General features: G+C 42.4%; 1 protein-coding gene across 1 annotated transcript in view; it reads left to right on the plus strand.

Annotated features, from left to right (window-relative positions):
* The window catches only part of galnt1 (UDP-N-acetyl-alpha-D-galactosamine:polypeptide N-acetylgalactosaminyltransferase 1), a 180,932-nt gene that overhangs the window by 19,043 nt on the left and 140,986 nt on the right, over nucleotides 1–20,903 (plus strand). The window contains exon 2 of the mRNA XM_061262141.1: nucleotides 16,391–16,511. The gene's annotated coding sequence lies outside the window, so the exon portion shown is untranslated. The remainder of the gene's footprint in view (nucleotides 1–16,390; nucleotides 16,512–20,903) is intronic.

Consider the following 20,903-nt stretch of genomic DNA (forward strand, 5'->3'; position numbering starts at 1 on the left):
CTGGCACCACTACTCCTGCCCCCGCCCACTCCGGTTCTGTATTCCCATACCAGGGAACGTGCTGTTCTCCGCGGTGACGTCTCGCCCAGCCGGTCGGCCCATAACGGGCACTTTCGTCACGGGTGTCGCACGCGGTGACAGCACAGGGCTGAACCTGTTAATGATATTCCCCGCAACACCTGAACGGGACTGAGGGGGCGGCGCGGGAGTCTGCGAGGACAGCAGTAATCACTGCATCAGACTCGCGTTTTTTTGGGCCGTCGCTCAGCCGAGCTGAAGACAAAAGGCCCCGGAGGGAAAATGACAGGGGAAACACGGAGGTGCCAGGTACGCTTGTGTCGCTCCTGCGTCGTTCCCTCCGTCTGCTCGCCCTCTGTTGATATTAATAACGATGAACACCGTCATTGTGCATCGACCAGTTGTCATCCTTTATTCATAAGCCTGCGATGTAATTAAACATCTGCAATCTTTAGTCGCAGAAATCAAGGTCAACCGCCCGCTACCGAGGAACAGGCATGAATATTAAAATGTGCTTTTTTCAACATATGATTGGATTTACTGTTCTGTTGCCATGGTGTTGAAAACCGCACTCTGGGTGTAACTGTGCTTCTGGGTGCTTTTTTTGCTGCGACTTGTTGCCTTAAGAAGCTAATAAAAATTATTTTTCAAAAGCCTCCAAAGCCTTCCAAAATGACTTATGAATCAAATTGAAAATAAATATTCTTTGAAAAGAAAATAAGTTAAAAGGAATAAGAAAATTCACAGAATACTCTTTCTTTTGCTTGGTAATATGCAGGTGGGTTTTTACCGTAAAAGGGACCCAGAAAACCTTGACCAATTAGAATTTAAAACTGCTGTGGGTGTCATGTTGGGGCAGAGTAAAGTGAGGAAAATCCAGGAGAACATCAAAGTGATCTGATAATCCCTTTCAGACTAAAAGTAATGCTAAATTTGCTTTTGGAACTTTCAGTTCTCTAAATGACTACGCAATTCCGTTTCTCGTCACTGAATGCAAATTGGTTGAATCATCAAATTTAAATGGAAAAGGTCCCAGCATTTATTAAATGATATTTGCTTTTCACAGGAGGCCACATCATTTCCTGAAAGAAAATTAAAAGATGGGTAAGATTTGGCCACAAACTAGAGGACCCAAAGATACATAATAGGCTATGTATCAATATATCATAGAAATTGAGAACTGCCCTGCACATTTCAGGAAGCTCTGATATCCTTAATCAGTAAAACACACAAGGATCATAATATTTGAAGTTTGCATTGCACTGTATCTCTAATAAACATAAAAGCCAGCTAAGATACTTAGTCTTATATCCGGGTTCATAATCTTTGTTTGGTGTCCTTACTATTGTTTGCCTAGATAATACAGTCCTTAGATTATACAGTTATTTTTAAAACAGCTTCTCAAAACTCCTCTCTGTTCATATTTTTTCTTGGCTTTTACTTAAATGACCTCCAACAGTACTTTGTTCTTAACTTTGTGCAATTGTTCATTGTTTTTTCTCTTGCTTTTCTTAATTCTTATTTTTTTATGCCTCATACACTGTTGTATTTTCACATTTATTATTTTTATGATAATTGTAAAGCATGTTGGGCTGCAATTCTTATTCTTATTCATATCTTTAGCTGAAATGATGAAGGATCAGCCACTATTTTGATCAAACTTTTGGTTATACACTGAGGACTTTTCCTTACCAGGCCTGGAGAAACTTGGTGAAATTAATACAGGATTTTAATAGCTTCCCATATATCAAAAACTCAACAGTTCCAATATCTCAAACTGAGATATCAATTATCACACTTTCCAATATAAAGTTAAGTCTTCAGTTGAACACAAAATTATCACCATCATCTGCTGTCCTCTGTGATATGTCCAGCTATCTTTCTCTCCTCAGAGAACAGAGAATTACAGGCTTTTGTTAATAACAGGGTTGCTGGGGGTCTGGAGCCTATCCCAGCATACATTGGGCGAAAGACACAGGGAGAACATGCAAACTCCGCACAGAGAGAGACTATACATCTATTCAAACCCAAATTATCATCACACTATAGTAGCATGTTGAATTTTGTATTTTTTTGTCTTCAAGAAATGTATTGAATTATTGTTACGTGTACACGCATATGTATGTATATTTATTTTTCTGTGTCAGCATGTCTTCGTTATTCATATTCATATTCACTGAAAACTGATGTGGATAGAGGCCCTTTGCGCCTCATCCCTGAAGTTCCTCCCTGGGAGAAATGAAGTTATTCTGTTTTATCCGTGTCAGTGGCTTCAGCCACACCCCTCCTGGCACGTTCTCTCTTCTGTCAGGGCATTTACACTCCTCTCTGAGGCACTTGGTGATTGGGGAGGCAATGATAAAAAGCTCATTTGACAGTCTACTGGGTGTACGGCACTGCCTGGAAATGATAAACAAAACTTCAGCCAAATTCTGACAAGAGAGCCAAAGTGATCTTATCCCCCAGTATGCTCATTAAAATGATTTTTACTTTATCGTCTGGAAGTGTGGAAAGACTCAAGTTTTTTATTGACTGTAAACTTTTAAATGAAATATTTGTACAGACGTCATCTTCGGCTACACCCCCCTGTAATCTTTTTTTCTTGTCTCTGCAGCCTGCAAGTTTAAATTTTGTTTAATCTTTTGGTTGTTGAATGTTATCACTGAATCATGACTTGGCCTACTTGGACATGAATTTTCCTTTTTCTGTTGGAAAACTCATATTGTAGTTGTGACCAAATTAGTTTGGAGTCACTTCTTTTGCTACAGGCCTAGAGTGTGGCTGTGAATCAATGCTATACCCGTGGATGTGGTGACAGTGAGTAATGTCAGACAGCTATGCTGCATCATAGGTCTCCAATGGGAGTGCTTGGTTCACTTCATAACCATTCGGGAGGCATCATATGATCATTGGGGCTACTCCCTTTCTAATGCAATTTCAAGATATGGCTCATTTTGTGTTTAAATGATTATTAGATTATTTTACTTAATATTTAACCAGGTAGGTCAGCTGAGATCTTGTTTGTCGTTTGCAATGATGAGACTCGGTGGGCAGTTGGTGCAGGGCTTGTGTAGCTAGTGACTTGTGGAGAGAAGTTTAGGTGGTCACATGTAGAGCCAGTTTTGTGAGGAATTGGGTCCTGGGGTGAACATACTTACTCTTTTTTTAGAAGTGTCACGGGATCTTTGATGACCATATCTGGTCAGGACTGCTGTTTAAGGGCTTTCTACTGTGCAATGTCCCACATTACTGCTGGGGAATTTCATTGCTATGTGATTATTTTATCATTCTTAAAATTAAACGGCCTTGGGGAAAATGTCAAGCGCCGGGAAAATTGTACTCAAAATGTGCAATTTCCTTGGTTACTATCTTCTCCAGTCTACCACTCTTTGTACATAGAAGCTTTGGGCCATATGACCGATTAATCACGATTTTAGTTTACTTAGGGGTGCCCCCTTTTGTTCTCTTTGGTCACCCCACCAGCGATGGGTTCGCACAGCCAGGCTGGAGTCATTGGGTCTGCTGTTCAGGCTGGTGCCTGGGCTGTCAGCGCTGTCAGATAGCAGGGAGCGCAGGAAGGCCAGAGCGCCGTCTGTTTAAAACGGTGGCTTGTCTTGAGCACAGGATAAAGAGGATAAGAAACCATGACTGAGACTTGCTTCCTGTTTACGGAGAGGAACGAGCCGAGGAAATGGTAAGTGTAAGGCCGTCATCTCCTGAATAGGACGGGCGGTCAGCAATTAACAAAAAATTTGAAAGTGGTGAAGTCTGTGTGAGTGTGTGTGATATTGTGCAAAGGCCTACAAAGGGTGCATCTGCAGTGCTGCTTCAGCTCTGTTTGCATTGTCTTTAAGTCAGAACTGCCAGTTGGTGTTGTGAAACGGATGTGGTTTAGCTGGTTGACCAGTTCAGACCAGCTCCCAGCTTGTCATGGTTTGACCAGCTGAAGCTATGTTTACCCAGCTAGACCAACTTATGACCAGCTTGACCAGCTCAATTTTCAAATGGGTCAAGCTTGCATCACTCTAGATTTTACATTAGGAAAGATGTGAGACTGGAACTAATTTGATAATTGATCAGAAGAACAGCTGCTTAGTCTCTTTAATGATAGTTCACTCCGATTGAAGAGATACTACTACTTGGCTACTAATTAACACAAACAAATCCTGGCAAATCGATACAACAGACTCAACAGAGATTTCCTTGGACTTCCACAGAGGTTTTTATCTGACGGTGTCTATGCTTGCTGGAGTTTTAACTTTTCATTGGTCATATCAGTGTGTGGGATTGGCTTGGCAACTGCTAGTCCAGTTGAAGGTCATCATCAGAGAACCTTTCTGCTCACAGTTAGCAGACTGGTGATAAGGTAATGGTGTGTGCAAACCCAGTCCTACAGCCATTGAGATATGATATGAAGTGCTATTCAAAAAGCATTCCTGGTCAATGGCCACATATATTTGTGGTCTCTGCAGGGCACTGCGTGTTGAGGGAGAGTTAATAATTTCCCAGTGAACGGCCCTGCATCTTTTGTACTGCACACTGATTGAAAGCAGAAGTTCATACGGTTTAGCTTCCTGTCTACCAGGGGACAAACATTTATGCCACCCGGTGATCATTCAGCATGCTTTTCTTTGTGTGCATGAACAGTTTTAATTTCGGCCACAGCCATTCCTCAGATATGAATTACAGTAAACCCACTCTTATCGACACTAGCGACTCACATGAGTGGAGACGCTTACTGTGGTGACTGGAGTAATTGCCAGTTCTGACATTTCCAGACCCTTCAAACGGGGTCTGATTTTGGGCTGCCTGCCCTGTGGCTAGCGGCAGTGGGAGTGCTACGCTGACAGGCTGCCAAACACGAAAGGCCTGACCTTTATCGTCGTCTCACGTTTGAAAGCTGCAGATTTTTGAAGATGAATATTCTTTAGAAAATAAATAAAATGTAAGTTCTGCGAAGCACTGTGTCCTTCAGAGAGCTTATTTATTTGATTTTAGTTAACAGATAACTGATAATGGAGCATAGGCAAATAGGCAAATATTGCTGAGCAATTTGGATATTGGTTGCAAAAATTTGAAGAAAGCTGTTGTTATTGTTCTGGTCAGTAAGCATTTTCTCAGACCCTGGATCATATTATTGCCAATTAAAACCAATTTTCAACCGATGAGCTTGAATTATTGTACAGTTATACAATGTTTTGGTACAGAGTGTCGGGCCATCAACTGTATATTTTGAAACCCGAATTTAAGGACTATAAACATAGGCAGTTGGTGAGTCAACATGTCAGTGAGCCTTTTTCAATGATAGGAAGGGATTTACAATGGTCTTGTAACAATGTTTTAACACTAAAATCTTACCTATTGTACCTTTAAGAGTGCCTAAAAGGTGGGTTCTCCACTTCAGGTGGCTTATCCGCTTGCCACAACTGCAGGCTGGGACCTAGTCCACCTAGTCCTGCAGTTCACCAGCTAGTTGGCCAGAGCTGTTCTCATAATTAGGCACCCCTCAGTATTCACCAGGCACCTCTAGGCTACCAGGGAAAGATTAGCCTCTTCTTTAACTGCCTCTCCGATAGTACTGCTTGGCCTTTTGTGTGTTGTTTGGAATATACAGAGTGCACACACTTTAGCCGTTGTGCTCCCTGTGCATGACAGTGGTAAGTGGGTTGGCTGAACAGTACAATTGGCAATTGCAACTTTTTGACATAAGCCAAAGAAATGAGATTACAGATCTCAGAACAGGTTTCACAAGGAGCGACTACTGTATCGCACTATTACTGTCATAACGCCAGCGCTGAATGTTGAATGTGACTCTATTTAGGTGAACAGGCGTACACTTGTTTGTCCGTTGCTGAAATCCAAGCTTTCAGTGTTCCTGGAGCTGCATCTTGCTGTTTCCAGAGAAGGACTGACCCCCTCTGGAATCTGAGCAACCCCTCTTTAATGTGGACTCCTCTCTTTGCCCTCGTCTCTGTCTGTGCGTTTCACAAATAACTCTTTGCATTGAGTTTCATCTCATTGCCCTAAGCCTGAAGCTCAATGGGCCCTAACACTTATTTTAGCAGTTTAAGCATTTTCTTTTCCCAAGCAGGCTTACAGATGCCTTGAATTTTTAATAACATTCATTTTTTCCTTTCATTATTTTGGTATCCCTAAAATTGGCTTATATGAGGCATTACGGAGCTACATTAAAGGTCATTTAAAGCTTTCCTGCTGATTCGTTTTTTACGCTCCTTTCAGTGGTTCGGAATTGCTGCGGGCCCACTGTTGCCTGAGCTTGAGATGATGAATGCTCTTCTCAGGATTTCTGTCAGTCCTTATCCTTTTTTTAAAAATGAGTCTTTATGTAACTGGATGGATACCTCTTCCACCGCTGAGGTCAGAGATATCGGACATCTGTGCGAGACCCTGAGGAGGCTGCTCGTAACCTGTTATATAAAGGACATACTGTAATCTCCCCTTTTCCGGGTGCAGTTTGAATGGGAATGTACAGAGAAAGAAAACATTTGTGCATCCTGTAGCAACGTGAGAGTATGATTATCTGGTTTCTAGGTGAATGAGTTCTCCCTGCATCAGCCGGGCAGACGATTGAATTAATCAAGATAATCAAGGGCAGATGGCTTACATGAAACTGCACATTTCTAAATAAATCCATACAGCTCAATGATCTAAAGAAACATCTGTGAGAGGTTTGTAGCTGGGTGTATACTTTAAGTGCACTAATAACTTTTCTAAACCTTTCTGAAGAAACTAGTTTGATGGGTAACCCATAACTTTGTTTTATTATTGTGTTCAGCCATTTCAATTTTAATCAATTTTTTAAATCAACAGCTAAATTAACCCACCCTTCAGCTCTTGCAGAGACATTACTAGGTAGTAAAATAATCAATTGGACTGTTATGACAGAAAAGTATTTCTGTCATGTGCCTGGTTATTCTTGCATTCTCCATTTAGTTGACCAGATCTGTGCAAAGCTTACCTGGCTTGGGCACTACTGCGCAAGGACTAGATGTAGCCATGGTGATTTGACAGGCTGATCATGGTCTTTAACCAGATTTTCTAATACACAGGGGGCCACCAGGGCAAATTCTTCATGAACTGAGAATGGGAAATATGGATGATTCAAGGAGTGCACAAAAACGAATTAAGATACTGTTTTAGGCGTGTAAAAACAAGAAGCAGGATTACACAGTAGATTGACTTTTCAGTTCAGTTGAGTATAAAGATTATTTTGTTTCGTCTCCCAGACAACCATGACCAGATACCATCAGTGTTGACACTGTGGGGCTGGTGTCATCTGCTCAAGGGGTTGGACGAGATGAAGAAATTAGGCAAGGGTTTCTTATGCATTAAGGGATTTTAGGGAAGGAAATAAAATAACAACTGATTCATCAGGTCATGATGCAGAATTTTTAATATAAATATAACTAAATATATCTGCTTTATTATTAGTATCCAGCTGCTAGCCCTGTATTAAATAGTTTTTATGTTTTGAGTCTGTCAAAGAAATATGTTGTTTAAAAATGTATTTGGGTTCCTTTCCAATTTTGCGTGTGAGGTTCATGTCATTGCCTCACAACACCATGGAAAATGTTTGGTTTTCTCCATTCAGATCTGTGCAAAGAGCTTGTTAAGGATGCAGCGCACGCAGAGCGGTAAAACTGGCCAACTGTAAACACTGTCACCGTATTCTGTCAACATTCTGCGCCTGTGTTGAAAAAGCTCCCTGTACAAAAGAGGTCACGGTGGTCAAAGCCGTACCGCAGCACCGTTTTTTTTTTTTACAAAAAACAGGGTTGTCAAAAAAAGAAGTTCTCGAATTAATGTGTTTACGAGAGCAGAGCCTGGCACCCTTCTGCTACCTCAACAGCTACAATTATCGTGTGAGCTTGGTCATGTTTTATAGGCCGATATTCCTCGTAGCCATTAAGCTGTGGTTTTTGTAGATGAGGCTTGAGGTTGGCTGGATTCCGCGTTAGGTTCACGTCTGGCGTCGGTCGTGGTGTTGTGCCGGACAGAGGCATATTCTGTAATGGCGGCTGTGTTGCTTCTCCGGCTGGCCCCTCCCGCCTGCCCTGTTTGGAGATGTTGGGAAATCCAGGCTTTCTGGACTGTAGCCCACGCGTAGAGGGAGTGGGAGGCTCTGTGCACAGCTGGAGTCTTGTTTGATTTGTGTTTGTTGTTTTCCCTGTTTGTTTGTTTTATTCCTTCTCTCGCTCCATCTCTCAGTCTCTCTCTTCCCTCTCTCCTCTCTTGCTCTTCTCTCTTCTCCTGCTTGTCAGCGGCGTTTTCCAGGCGACCTGGGCCTGAGAGTCTCCCCAGCAGAGGTGCTTGTGTGCCGGCTGCATGCGGCGATAGTTACAAACGGCTGAAAACCGTGTGCGGGAAAAACATGCAGCTCTCTTCTCTCCGCTGTAGTTGCTTTAATTCAGCTGACACAAAAATCTGATTCTCTTAAGAGTCCCTGAGGCGGTGTCTCCGGGGGCTTGTGTTTAATTTTTTTTTGAAGATTTACGACGGGAATTCGGCTATGTTTAAGACCCGCGGGGGAGGGGAAGAAAGGGACACGAAAATAAAAGGGGGGGATGAAGTGTTGTCATTGGGAAAGGCTCGTCACTTTTTTTACGTGCCCTGCTGGGGTTTGTGTCGAACTGTGCTGTAGCGGTGTAGGTATGGGGCCGTGCAGCTTGGCTCCAGCTGCTGTGCTTCATTTATGTCTTCACTTCTCTGACATCTGTGTGTTGGTTGCATCAAGTCCAAGTACGCCCTGTTCCTCTCCTTCTCAAGACCGTGAGAACGAGCGCCGTACTGGCTGTCATTTTTCTGGATTTTGTCTTATCTCAGTCACAGATAACTAAATATAACTTGTGGTGTACTTTCTGGCTGGGCTTCAGATTTGAACTGTTATTCTTATTTTTTCAGGGGTGGTTGGGAGATACAGTATATTTTAATACAAACTCTTCCCCACTGTTTTCCTGTTAGAGCCACTGCACAGTATTGCCTATTTTAAACTGAATGTCCTTGTGAGCATAGCTGTCGTTGAACACGCATTATGTGACCTAGTTCAAGGTACAGTATATGAAGGGAATTCATCATTTCTGGAATTTTCTGTCCCAGTTTTATATTGATCCTGGATTTGGGGTCTCAGGGGCAATATAGAACATCCTACCAGGTCCAGATGGGGTCTTTCTCACCTAACCATTCCCCAGTAACTATTGCTTAATAATGACCTCCCTCACCACCTAATGTGAAAGGTCTGGTGTAAAATGGCTGCCAAGCATCACCCTGGTGTGTGGTACACATTGGTGGTGGTGAGGAAAAAGCGCTTTATAAATGGAATTTGTTTATTATTATCATTTCTTTTATCTTTTTTTATTAGTTTTTTCTTCCATTTGGAATATCCAATTTTATGTGCAAAGCGTGTCCCATCACCGCAGCTCCATCGAGAAGACTAGCATTCCAGAAACATGCAACCTGCTTTTCTTTCTGCAGTCATCTCCAGAACTGTGCAGATGGATTACAGTGCACTACTGCACATATTTGGAAGGTACTGCAGGTAGACCGATGCTGCCTTTTTGACCAGAAGAGTGGCTGTTTTACAGGGATGCACTGCTGACTGAAGCTTTCCTGTCCTCTTAACACCACCACAGCCACTGGAGCCAGGAGAGGCTCTCAGTTAGCACTGGCACTGGCCCGGTCCAGCTTCAGTTCCCCATACACATGGTACACATCACTACACAAAGGGCTTGTGACTTAGCCGCTCTTGCCAGAAGTCCCACTACGTTTGCCTCATGTTTGGCAGTGCAGTTAATAAGACTATTCTATTTGTGGGACATGCCAACGAGCACCATGTTCCGCAGAACAGAACACCGCTGGGTCTTTCCCGGGGGGAACTAAAAACGACTAAGTCTCCGCAGGAGGCCCAAGTCAGACCAAAAGAAAACAAGATGTCAGCAAATAGAATGGCACTTTTAATTTTAGTCGTGATGGGCTTATGAGCTGCTCCCTGACTGCGGGCTCTGTTTGAGAGAGCAAAGAAGCAGAAATTGAATCCTCATGGATTCCTTTCTCATCTGTCACAGTCTATTGTTTCAACAACAGCCTAATCGAATCCCTCTTTGTCTGACTGTATTTTATATTTCGCATTGAGAGCCATATAATGCGATCCATTGCGATTGACAGCCCGCCTCATGGCAAAATGCGGGCGTCATTATGGGGCATAATGGCCTCGGCCAGACAGACCCTGAACATGTCCAGAGACAGCGGGCGGGCAAATTACATTTGATTTTTAATGTTCCTTTCTCTGGTACTTTGCTTGAAATATGGCCTTGCCATCACCATTGTGTTGGATCATAATACATGTCAAATAGTCAAATAAATGCTTTATCATAATGTGTCTCTGCAAGTGCATGTTAAAGCAAATTGGCACGTCTTCCATCTCGGCAGATCAGCTAAATTAATACACTTACTGCATCGGATAATGTTGCAGGGAGTGAAAATGTCAAATTACCATCTTTCTGACGTCTTCCAGGCAGAAGAGTCCAGGCCGATATTACATCAGTTCTGACAGAATTATTACATTTTATTAGGGGGCTAAAAGCTAAAGAAGATGGATACGTATGGGAGGCTTGAATTCCCTGGTGCCATTTGTCACGTTGCCGTTTATGTTCGGAATGTGACGATATTTTGCATTAAAAATCTATTAAAATATCTCTCCAAGGGCATTCCAACTTCACCATAAAGAAAACTAATGGTAAAATGGTATTATTGACATGACATATTGTATCAAATGGAGTTCCAGTTTAAGTATTGATACAATATGTTATGTCAATGGCATGTTTGATAATGCATACTTGCATGTTTCGCTGCTGTGATGACATCATTGGAGTGTTGTCAGAACATCACACCAATTTTTTTGCCCTTGAGACCAACCATGAGGTGATAGTGGCCCAAAACCTGCCTCTGAACTATGGATTGTATCTATGGTCAAAATATGTGGAGGTTGGAAAATTGTATCATCACTTTGTCTTGGGTTTGCTTCCTGCTCTTAAACATAGTTGAGGAAACCATTTTGTCCAGTATGTAGCAGAATTTACAGCATAAATGTATTCAAATGTTGAAGTCTATTCAGTCGTGATCTGGTCTCACTTATCTGCTTTGGATTCTTGACTCTTGCACTTATTTCACATGAACATTCATTATTACAGTTGATTTTCATCCAAGTCATCCGAGATCTAATGTTTACACGTGGGAGTATTAAGTTAGAAGTTGGTTGAAAGGGGTTAAAAGCTTGTTGTACCTCAGTGTGTCATGTAGCATGATGAACATCTCATTCTGCACCAGATGTCGATTAAAGAGGGGGCATCTGTGGGATGAAAAGGCTAACATTTTATCCCATGAAAAGATGGTAGGCCTTTGATATCAGAATGTTTGCATTGTCACTGTATACCACGTCCATTTCAATTAGATCCACATAATGCTGTCGAATAATCACATGACTTTGAGAACTGTGCTCAGCTAGCACGGGTAAAGTGTTTTGTACCTCTTATGCCATTAGGTAGTGGTGGAAATTGCTCTCTTCCAGGTTTATTTTCAGCAGACCGATGGTATTTCATAGTATATTTCTGTTAGTTTGGAAGCAGCAGTTGTGTTGAGTGCGTGTGCCCATTCGGAAATGCGTCTGAAAAATCGTGATGTTCTTGTGTATGCTACTCTCAGTAGCCCTCACTGTATGTGGTAAAACTGTGGCTAAAACCTTCTCCCTCACTGCAGCGACAGTGCATTTCGACTATGTCAGAAATCCAAACCCTCATTTACAACCGGCAGCGTAGCACAAGCTGTCACTGTCTTGCCCCCAGGTAAATTGAACGGAGCTGGAATGAAATGTTGACAATACCGACAACTACATTTTATAGCTACCGTATCTGCCATCAGGGAATTGCCGAGAATAAGCTATGCTTATGGAAACTTTGTATCTGTTGAATTCTTAAATTGTCTCAATGCAAATCCACTTGCCCTAAATCAACTGATCCCAAATATGGCATGGTCATGACCCAGACTATAAAAATGAAATATCGAATGCACTGCCTGTAACCTGTGCAATAGCTTATCTTACTCATTGAATGCTTAATGAAGGTGGATGACATTGCTTCACATGGAGGTTATTTTGTCCATCTCTATTGCTCTCCGGGCCCAGTACTGAGTCCTGACCCACGGTTTGGGAAGCCCTGCATTTTGTTTTCGGTAGCATCACTAGCCTGGTTCCACTGAGCCTGGTCTGCCCCCTCATTGGTCCACACAACTGCTGCTTGCTTATTGTGGACAAAGCTCTCGCCTGTCCTCTCCTCCACCCACTGTGTTATTGACCGAGCCAAGGTAACAATTCATGTCAATAAGTTGCCAGTACGTGCAAACTACAGTGCACTGCATTTTAAATAAAATACTTTGACCTGTCATATCCTGACATGTCTTGTTTGCTGGTAACAAAAAAATGCTTTCATTTTCAAACCAAAGCAAAGCGTGACAAAGATTCTATCTGCTTGGTTTTGAGACATTGAGCTTCAAAGTGAAAGGCCTCTAAGCAGATACAACCTTTTACATTTAGCATTTTCATTGCATCATTACATATTTTTAAACCATATTTCTGTGTAAAACTTCACAGATATATTTGGTGTCCTAGAAAAAAATATATTTATAACACCAAAATGTATTTATGTCAAAAATGGCAGTTAGAACTTCTACAGTCTCGAAAGGCATATAGATGTTTTTTCAAAACCAGACATAGATATACTAATGTACATTTGGAATAAGAGACATGGCAGGAATGCAGTAATGTGATACGCAGTCCTTTCCTGACTGTGGTTCCCTGGCCTGTTATAGTGGGGCCTCTATATCTGACTGATCCCATTGAACACTGATATCCTTTGCCTGAGAGAAAAAAAAAAATGCAGTGTCCATGGTGACTGGAAAGGCTAGAGGATGTGCCTGCCCGGGTGTTGAGTGACACGGCCGTAGCTGTCTCTTCCGCTCGCGGTTGGCTGGCCCGCGAGGTCCGCAGAGCGTCACACCTGCGTAAGTGGATCCCGGGGGTGCCGTTGTGCCCGAGAGCCGCTGCCGGGAGGTGCTGGGAAGGGTCAGCTCTGCCGCGGAGAGATGGGCCGCCGCCAGGGGCTTTGGAAAAAACCAGCGCAGGGCTCGCGAACGCACGGGGAGGGGGGAGCGGGAGTGTAAGATGCAGCTTTGTTCCAATGTTCAGGTTTCATTTTCATGCTGTCAGTTTCCTGTATGTCATCTGTTGTGAAGTTTGTTTCGAATATTCTGTCAGTTTTATACTGGCTGTCAGGGCTAGCACTTTCCAACTGTGCGTGTGCATATGCGTGCATGTGTGTGTGCACGAGTTTGTGTGTGCGTGTGCATGTGTGTGCATGTGTGTGACTCCACTCAGTGAGGGAGTGTGGCAGCATAAAAAATGTAGCAGTTCATATTCTGCAAGCACCAGTACTATTTCGGTATAAGAGGTTTATTTTCCAATCAGGGTATAGTAAGATGCTACCTGACAACTCTCAGGGCTAGTAAAGTGCCTAGCTGTTGAGTACAGTTGCTTTTATGATTAATTTGAGCCCATCCAAAGATTCAGGCAATCACTCTTGGAATTGAACTGATCAATCTTTATTGAGAGGCCCCATTCTGCCTGTGTTTATGTGCTGAGGTCATTCCCTGGGCTTCCGCGGCCTGCTGTGATGAAGATTTAAGGCCTCTCTTATTGATGATGTCTGAGTGTCTGCCTGTCGGCAGTGCTTCAGTGTTTCTTTAGCAGGTAGCTGGGAAAAGGAGTCCCGTTGGCACGGCTGCCTTGGAATAAAAATAGAGAATCACTTCTAGCCGGTGGATACACATTACACACCAGTGGTCTTACCTCAATTCAAAACATTAGAAGTTGTATATATTTGTATATATTCACTGTAGTCATGTATTCACTGTAGTCATCTGTATAAGAGTATGGTAGTTGTATCAATAGGAAATGATTTGTTATAGCTGTAAAATACATGGCTCTGCTTTGTCAGTTCTCAGAAACAAAGTCTCAGGGAAAGGGCAGACAAATAAACAACAAACCTCTGATATGATGAAACCTAATGTAACAAAGGGGACCTGAGATGGCATTAGGACTAAAGGCGGATGGTAATTTGGATGATAGTGATGGTGGTTAAAGAGTTACAGGTGACTAATTGAAGAGATTGAGCACTGAATGTCTGCTGGGACCTTGACCTGCCAGTCATGTCTCCTCGGAAACACAATGCAATCCCAGCCAATCACTGAACAGCGCAACATCTCAATTAGCCTGGCCCTCAGCGTTCCAGGAGCACTAAATGCCAGTCATTTCCTCCAATAAAGGAAATTGATATCATTGGGCAGCTTAGCTATAATTATTTAAATAATTGTTATGGCCTAATATTTTCTGAAAATTGTTTGTATTTCATATGCTAGATGCAGGCAGCATACTTGAACGTGACATATTGTAATAACAGTACTTAAATAGGAGCCACTCAGAACTCTTGTTCGTGGAGATGATGCACAGACAAAGGTGGGCTTTCAAACTGCAGGTACTGTCACAGATTGCACACATAGTAGAGAACCACCAACCCCCCACCTCTGGACTATATACCATCACCTCTCTCATGTTACTAACAGCACTTGATTCAGTTCCTTCCCTGGGGGTGGAAATTACACATATATTTACATGACTTATTACTCATTTTTCCCTTTAGTGAGAATTGTTGTACTTGAGGGGGGAAGTAAAACCTATGAGTATAAACCTAATCAGTGCCCTTGATAAAGTAGCAGGGCCTGCCGGTTGGTGTTCTCTCTGTAACCTCGATTCAAGCTTTGTCATTTCTCATCTCCTGGAGGATCGACAGGAAGAGTTCATTGGATGACGGTGAGAAAAAGCCCCTTGGCTGCCAGAGTGCTTTCTCAGGCGGAGAATGGGAAAAGGTGGTGCTTCTTTCCAAAGGATCCTGCCAAGTGCAGCGTATCGTTTGTGCTCCGTACACAGTGACGTTCCCAGAGCCTTGGGAAAAGGGCAAGTTCAAGAAGAGGCCCGAGACTGCCTCCTCGCAGCATCAGAAGGGAGGTGTCTGTTAGACTTTTTTTTTTTTTCTGCTTTGCGTTAGGAAGTGGTTTTTGGTGAATGCTGTAAGACGTGGGAGGTGTAACCGAACATGTTCAGGCACAGAACAGAGCATGTACCACAAGTTTATAATGTACGGTTTGTGATTAGGTGAATGGGGTAGATGATCATTTGCGGCACGGTGGTGCAGTGGGTAGCACTGATTGCCTCACAGCAAGAACGACTTCGGTTTGAGTCCCGCCCAGACCCTTCTGTGTGGAACTACCATGTTCTCCCTTAGGAGGCAATGGCGATCATGAATAAATAACATAACTGAACTAAAATGATTCATGATTCATTCTGCGTTTACTCACTTATTGTTGCAGATGTTGCATTTATTATAAGGGAAGAGCTTTTCTCATAACAGAGGAGATGCACTATCTTGATCTCCCTTCAGTGTGTTCGTTCCGCCCAGACCATTTCAGCATGTGAATCAGCTTGTGGTTTGCCCTGAATCTTGAATTTCTCCACCCAGTTGCGACAGAGTTGGTGATATGAGTTAAAAAACTGAATGTGCTAGAAAATGATTCCGTAATGCTCTGTTCTGCTCTTTGTTCCACGTTGCTCAGGATAAGAGTGTCTGCCAAATGCCTGTAATGTAATGTAATGCTCTGAACAGAAGAATCCAGCTCACTCTCTTGCCAGTTACACTTTGGTGTGGGTGTCTTGGTTGTGAGTTTTCACACTCATGTTTAACAGACAGTCATATGTAGCTGTATGAATTATGTAGTCCAATTCCAGACACCTAGTATGCAATGCTGCATACCCATAGAATTTTGCCAAAGCAAGCGTAATCGAATTACTATGCTAAGCAAGTCTGTACAACAGTTTCCAGACATTCACCTATTGGGCTTGAGCCTGTCTTTTTGAATCTAAGGGTGAATTCATTTTTAATTAACTGGGTAAATAGCACAGTGATTGGCACATCCCTCAGATCTAAAACTCAAACATGTCAGCAGATTTTCTTGTGCTTGAATGGGGAGGTAATCAGACTTTGTTTTAAAAGCAATTATTCTGAGTACAGTACATAGGCTGTGGAACGAAGGATATTGAGTAGGGGGAAGTGGAACTGCTATGAATAAAATATTAGCAGTAGGACACTCTTTAATGTTTCTGATAAAATAGAAAAAGATGCCTCCTGGAACCCAAGGAAGAAAAGGTAGGTTTGCTGAAGAGTGACCGACGTGCCCTCTCTTTTTCTCCCAGGGAGCATGTGTGTGTGACGGGTGTCAGCGGTGGGATCTGTCGACCCCCTCCCCTTGTTGGAGCCCCTTCACAACTGGACTGGAGACCCCATTTCGCAGTCCCCGTGGCATCAACTTTACAGGTATGGCGAGTTTTTGTATTCCAGAAGAGGTGGCCTTTTCTCGCAGCGTGTACGTTCGGATGAATTTGCTCGTTGGTGGCTGCATTTTACCTTTTCAAGGTTGTGCAGACCTCGACCTGCATCTAAATGCGAATGTCATCCAGAAAGTGCCTCGCATAGGGAGAAATGGCAACTTGTCTTGAGTGGGTAAAAATCTAGAAGATTGCTCGAAAATAGTATATTTTTAAGAAGTCGTGGTGGTAGTCTACTCTCACATTTTGAGAATTCACTGCAGCAGAGGTAATTATAGTTGCTGCCATTTCAACTGGCTTCAGCATCATTTTGTTTCTGTTTGGATCAAACTAAATTATGTGATGTGAAAACTTGTTTGAGCGCTTTGAAGTGTAGCACGGATTAATTATGTCTCATTACAAAAGCCTTGGACACAGATTGTTACAGGTTATAGTTCTTGCGTACAGGAAATTGCTAAACATGCTTTTCTAAATGACAAGACCTTCCTGTTTTGTACATGGACTCTGGACTCATTTACTGGCTGATTGGGATGCAGGTGCTGTGTCATCTTTCCTATTCTCTCTCTCCATGTGACTCCTGTTTACATAGTTTACATAGCGTGGGAGGCGAGATTGCAGAGCAGAACTTCACTGAGGCATTTTCTCTGTACTGTATGGAGGGAATTCAACCCTGGCCACTTCAGTTTACTCTCCCAGTCAATTAATGTGGATACTGAAGGAAGATGCCCAGAGATTATCTCTGTTGCTTTGCCACCTGTCATTGTTGTGGCCCGGTTGTGGCACCAGTAGAGAAAGAGCTGTTGACGAACTCTCATGAATGATAATTTTTTAGCTTTTTGTTGCATTAACCCACCAGCTGGTTTGAACGGAGGGTGGTGCGATGGTGGTGTTTTGGTGATGAGAGCCTTCCCAGGGCATTTTGAGATGACAATAAGGATGGCCATCCCATTGTGGATGGGAGCCAGGACGGTTCCAATGCCATTTTTGTTCAAAAACAGATGAGAAATCGATTCGCAAATAAAAGTAAGAGAGATTAACTCAGCTGCTTGGCCAGTAACAGCCTTCTCTTAGCACTCCAAATTCCTCAAACACTTATTTTCTCAGTTTTCTGGTGGTTAAGGTTCTCACATAGAGAATAATGAGATTTACATAAAACCAAAAAGCAAGATGATTAATTATTTTAAAATGAAGCTCAATCATCAAGCTGTAATCATTTTAATTTTAAACTCAGCAAGAAGGAAGATAACGTATCTTGAGACTAGTAAAGGAAAACTTTACTTGCCAGTGGATTATTCACAGATTATTCACAGAATTAGCTTGCTTGTTCTTCAAGTGAAATAAATAAAAACAGTTACTGTTATTATTTGACGCTCCATATAGATTGTGCCCTAACAGCCGAAGTGGTGTGGAAGAGGAACGTACCTTTCAGTGATGCTGGATTTGAAAGGCAGTTCCGCAAACACATTTCAACTCTGGCGTAAGGACGGTCTTGAGCCGTCTCTCTACAGAGCCGAGCTTGGCCTGGTCCCTACCCCCGCAGTGTGATAGATTTCTCAGCTGTGCAGAGTGCATTCCGGGGCGCCCCTCCAAGGGGCCGGGGGCGGGGGGGAGGTTATTTATGCACATTTATTCAACCAGAGATATGCTCCGAATGCAGCGACCTTCCCAGGAAAAGGGTGCTCCCCAGACCAGAGAAAATTAGGTGCAGCAGCCCCTTCTACAAACCATAGAAGGAAGCCATTCCCAAGCTGTCCCTCTCCTACACTGCACATTGATTCACATTTCACTGTAAAATGCTTGGTTGGTTGTAAATTGATGTTTTTAATTTCACTCGATGTCAGTACGGAGCTTGGCATTGGTCCTCAATGTGAGTGTGTATACGCTCAGTGAGCACTTTATTAGGTATTTATCAGACTTATTTTTTAGATTTATGCAGTCTTCTGCTGCTGTAGCCTATCCACTTAGAGGTTTGACATGTTGTGTGTTCAGAGATGCTCTTCAGCATACCACTGTTGTAATGCGTTACTGTCACATTCCTGTCAGCTTTGACCAGTCAGGCCATTCTCCACTGACCTGTCATTAACAAAGCATTTCTGCCCGCAGAACTGCTGCTCACTGGATGTTTTTGGTTTTTCACTCCGTTCTTTGCTAAATCTAGAGACTGTTGTGCGTGAAATTCCCAGGAGATCAGCAGTTTCTGAGATCAAATTTTTTCCCCTTTCTGATGGTTGATGTGAACATTAACTGAAGCTCCTGACCCGTATCTGCATGATTTTATGTTTCGCAGCAGTGCTGCCACAGGATTGGCTGATTAGATAATTCCATTAATAAGTAGGTGTACAGGTGTTCCTAATAAAGTGCTCATTGTGTGTATGCGTATGTGTGTGTGTAGCTGGAAGGTATTGAAGCATAGACATCCCCAGAGTTTCATGGGGAGTATTCCATTCTACATTCCAAAAACTATAAGCAAATGTGTCGTTTACTCTGGATACCTAATGCACAGGATAATAACCTGACAGTAATCTTGGGATTTGTTGACCGTTACCTTTCTGTAAATGTACGCTTTATTTTCCTCTCGCTACTTGCTCCGTATCCATTTCTTAGCACCTTGTAATCTGGATGAGTAAGCGTGCCGTATTGTTTCTGAACATTTTTATGGGTGTCTCCTACCACAAGACTGTGAACAGGGGTGTTTATTTGTTTGCATAAATAGGACCAGTCTTTTGTAGACAAATCAGTTGTTAATATGGCGGTAGCTGTGACCGCAGCAAGAATATAGCAAATGTTTTTGCGCTAAGAGTCTGTGACTATTTCCTTACTAAATCTGGGCCTATGACTTAAGTTTGCATTAAGTTGCAATTCCCGATTAGACACAGGGGAAAAACAATTAACACACTTGTCTAAAATTAAAAATAAATTGCCAGCAAGACTGGAATTACAGGTCACCTCTCTGGTTCTGTTGATAATTATTCAGAGAAAAAGGAAGCCCAGAATAAATGTAAATGCAACATAGCGCCGACTTTTACACTCGCTCAGTCAAGAATTCCCAGGACTGCTTATCAAGAGCCCAGGATGGTATTTATTTTCACAATCACAAGGTTTCTCTATCTGCCAGGGACTGTAATCCCTGCCTGATTAGCAGCCTCAGTTGATGCTATGCACCGCATTTTTCTTTTTCATTCTGACTTGAACACTGGCAGAAATGGAACTGAAAGCAAAAAAAGGAAGTGTCTAACTTCCTTTTTAAGTCGTAGAGCCCACTGCTGTCACACAGAAAGACTATAGAATAGTAAGACATTTTATTTTTATAACTCCTCAAAGGTAACAGTGAGGGGAAAACTGACTTGCTGAAGGTAATCTTTAACACCTACACTCGCCAATAAAAGTTACAGGATTTCAACCACTGGTTTTTAAGTGAAATGTACAATTTAGCCAACTTCCCCAACCTTGCTCTTGAAACAAAAAATAACCTCATGATGGTCACGGTTCAAGCATTTCCTGTCACATTTGTTGAGATATTTATGGACAGTCCAAGGAAAATACTCAGTGTTACTCAGGTCACCATGGTAGATGTATTGACTGTAAATTGATGATCATGTGTCTGTTTTCTGATAGAAAATACAATAAAGCACCATGCATATTTACCCCCTTTTAAAAGACAAGAGTTCTCACATTCTCCATAGCAGTGGCTTGAAGTACCCATATCCAGATTTACCTCCCACTCTGTATTATAAAATTGCAACACAAACCACCTGACTCTTTTAAGTAAGAGCTGCAGGGTGAAGGCACATTCACTTTGCAATTATTGAAGTACAGGGAGCTTAAAAAAATCATGACTCACTGTTAAATCACATGTTCAGCTGTCCGCTGTACAACATTGTATTACAACATTGTAAATAAAAAAAAAACATGAATAACACCCAGAATTATGACAGCGCAAATGTATCAGACATGAAGATGGTTCGAGACCATTGCTTTTAGAATTTACCATACCTTTACTTTTTTTGAATTGAATTTATATGAGTTTGATCATTTTGTTTAAAGAAAACCTCATTCTTTGTGTTTTACAAACAAAAAGGGCTATATCACTAACTAGAATCTTAACAAAAACTACAGTCAAAAACAGCTCTATATTTTAAATCCATCAGTTCTGTTTTGCCATTTATCTCTCATTCCCCTCCGCTAATTATCCCCGGGGGGCAACAGTCCTCAGAACTCTGTTCAAGCAGCAATTGCAGCATCTCCTTTTGTACCAGGAAGGATTTTACATTTTGCAAGAGAGAGCGAGAAAACAGATGGTGGAGGAATGAGCGCATGGAGGGACGTGGGAAGGCTGAGTGGCTCTCAACTTGTCTGCTGGTTACATGGTGCGTTTCAAATG

This window comes from Conger conger, chromosome 1 (genome assembly GCF_963514075.1).
Source record: "Conger conger chromosome 1, fConCon1.1, whole genome shotgun sequence".
NCBI classification, from domain to species: domain Eukaryota; kingdom Metazoa; phylum Chordata; class Actinopteri; order Anguilliformes; family Congridae; genus Conger; species Conger conger.